The following is a 3,000-nucleotide window of genomic DNA, read 5'->3' as shown; positions in this document are numbered from 1 at the left end:
CAGCACTTGGCTGGCACCTTTGATTGATTTCCCATTGACTGGGCTATTTTACAATCCCATAGGGGCAGAGGTTGGTTAACTTTCAGATTTTTGTCTGGTAGAGATGCAAATAGTTTCTAATCTAGCTACTTCACCCTAACAACATTCTTCCATTAAATTGCCTATAAATACCTAGCTCCTCAAACTTCATTGGAACTGGTTTTACAATCTTAGAAGTTCCCTCATTAATAAATGAGTTTAATCAAATCTTTGACATGTGGTCATTTTATATTTGCACAAGAGTCAAGTTCTTTAACCTTTTGAAAATTCCACCTTAACAAAGGAATGTTTGTGTCTGTTGACATAACATTTTTGTCTGACCTCCCTGTAATTCCATCTCAGGCCCATGGGCCTATTCCTCTCACTCCTTAGGGTGGACTCCACACAGTAGCTTGACAGAAGGTGGCCATCCCAGCCCCCTTCATGGAGATGGAGCTGCAGATGAGACCCTGACCCCCAACCCTTGCTCATCTCCACCCTGTACTAGAGTATGCTGAGCCTTCAAGGAACAGCTGTGGGTAGGGAAAAAGAGCCAGGACACTCAGGAGTCACAAGCCCTCTTCAAGATAGCTCATAAGCTTGGGCAAAGAAGTCATTAATTCCCTGAGGAGGTTTTCTTATCCTCAAAATGGGACTAGCCATTTCTACATTGTGGCTTATACGGGGGATTTCTAAAGTGTGTCTCACATTGAAGTTAAGAACAAACTGACAATAACCAGAGGGGAGGTGGGAGGGAATAATGGGGGGGAAGGGGGAGGGTTTTCAGGAACAACTGTAAAGGACACATGGACAAAACCAAAGGGGGTTGGTGGAAGCAGGAGAAGAAGGTGGGGATGGCTGGGGTTGGGGGGAGTGGTGGGGGGAAAATGCAGAGAAATGTATTTGAACAACAATAAAATAATTTTAAAAAATAAAGTGTATCTCAAACTTTAATGTGCATATGACTCACCTGCAGGTCTTAAAATACAAATTTTGATTCCAAAGACCTGGGGGAGGGACACCTGAGGGTCTCTGCCCTTCTAAAGCTTCCCAAGTGTTGCTGCCGCCAATGCTGGTCCAAGGGCCCTACTTTGAGTAGTGAGTCTCTAGAGCTGATGTGAGAGCCCTCCCTTTGAAAACCACAGGACATAGCTGAAATTCACAGGGAGACCTTTGAAGAGTTACAACTTACACTCAGGGCTCCACAGCCTCAAGGCATGGGGCCACAGGCCTGAATAAATCCCATGAGCCACCATTTCTTAAGCCCATGGTGTGCCCTGAAGGGCACCCTAAACCTGATCTCCCTCAATCCCCACAACCAGCCCATGAGGAAAGGAGCTGCCATAATCCCGATTTCCCCTAAGAGGAAACTAAGGCCCAGGCCAGTCTGGTCACAGTGCTGCCTTTTGGAGCCAGATCTGCTGATTTCTAACCACATTACCACACAGCTTCCTTTCATCACCACAACCTCACAGGTTGGGATCCTTGGCCAGATCTGCAGGGCTGTTTCCAAGGAAAACGGGAGACCTTTCCTTCTTATCATGTTGCCCTCATGGCCCTCACATTCCCTGAATAATCCTCCACTCTCTCTCACTGCAGCTGTCAGAGGGAGGAAGGGTGAGACTTCCTTCTAATTCCAGAACAGACCTATGGTTTGCATAGCTTGGTTCTTTGCCCTGGAGGGGAATATGGAAAAAATTCAAAGAACTACAATAGGTCTCCACCCTCAAGGAGCCTATAATCCACTGGAGAAGCTAACATGGATATACATTACTACAGTAACCATTTGGATAGTCCCTGCCAGACCTTTTGTTTTAGGATCCCCTCTCTCCTCTGGGAAGGGCCCCTGTTTATCAGCAGACATTTTGGTTTATAAAGATAATCCTTCTGAGTTTTTTAAAAGTGGACTGGGAGTGGGGGAAGGACAAGGCATGTGGTGCTGTTAGTGGCAATTGGAGTCTGTTTCCGTTGATGGTGTGCACTCCCAGGGACCCAGGGACTGGGTGCTCCTTTGCCAAATGTAAATATCAAACCAATAAATGCTAATGTAGCATGAAAAAGTGCTGATTTGGGAGAAAGTTCCAATTATTTAGAAAGCTTGTCGCAGAAAGCATTTAGGTATTTCGGCTGCAAGAGGAGCTGGGGAAGAAATTAAGGGGATGGAATCCATAGCTCCTGGGAACTGGCACTACCCTGGCCACCCATTTCAGGAAGAGGGGACCAGCAAAGAGGGACATGGCTAAGTGCAAGGTGGTGAGAGGACAATAAACAAGACAAAACCAGGGAAGGGGGTCAAGTTCCTGAATATCTGACACCGGAAGAGGGAGAAAAGAAAGAGCCCTGTTATCAAGATCTCTGTGAACTTGACACCTACTTTGATGGGCTATTGCCCAAGGTCATTGTCATTCTCATGGGTTTTCTGAACTAGGCCCAACCACATTAGTCTGCTTTCAGGGCCCCTTTCTGATTGATGGCTCTAATCTCTCTGTCCCTTGCCTCTGCTACTCCCACCCCACCATATACCCTCTCTTCTAACACTCCAATTAGGATCCCACACACCCCCAAACCAGAGACACAGCTCCAACTCAAACCTGCTACACCTACCTGCCTCACAGATGTTCTGAAGGAACTCTGTAAATGCTCATGAACTTAATTCAATATAAGTGGCTGTTAAGGGAGCTGTGAGAGGAAAAAGCAGGGAAATATGTTAGGATAACTGAGCTCCAGGCCTGCCTCTGCCACCTCTTTGACTTTCAAAAGGATGCCATGCCTCTCGGAGCCTTAAAACCTCTGTTGCTTCATCTGTAGAATAGGAAGAACAATGATCACTGGGACAGTTAAATGAGGCAAACACATATGTGCAAGTGCTTGGTAACCTGCAAATCTAGACAGTCATTATTGCATGTTTCTCAGCAGAGTAGGTTCCCTGGGAGACAAGCAGCAGTGGGGGCCTAACCCCAGACAGGCTGCAGCCAGACCCCC

The sequence above is a fragment of the Sturnira hondurensis genome, unplaced genomic scaffold (genome assembly GCF_014824575.4).
Source record: "Sturnira hondurensis isolate 20B ecotype Veracruz unplaced genomic scaffold, ASM1482457v3 Scaffold0008106, whole genome shotgun sequence".
NCBI classification, from domain to species: domain Eukaryota; kingdom Metazoa; phylum Chordata; class Mammalia; order Chiroptera; family Phyllostomidae; genus Sturnira; species Sturnira hondurensis.
This window is presented reverse-complemented; position numbering follows the sequence as displayed.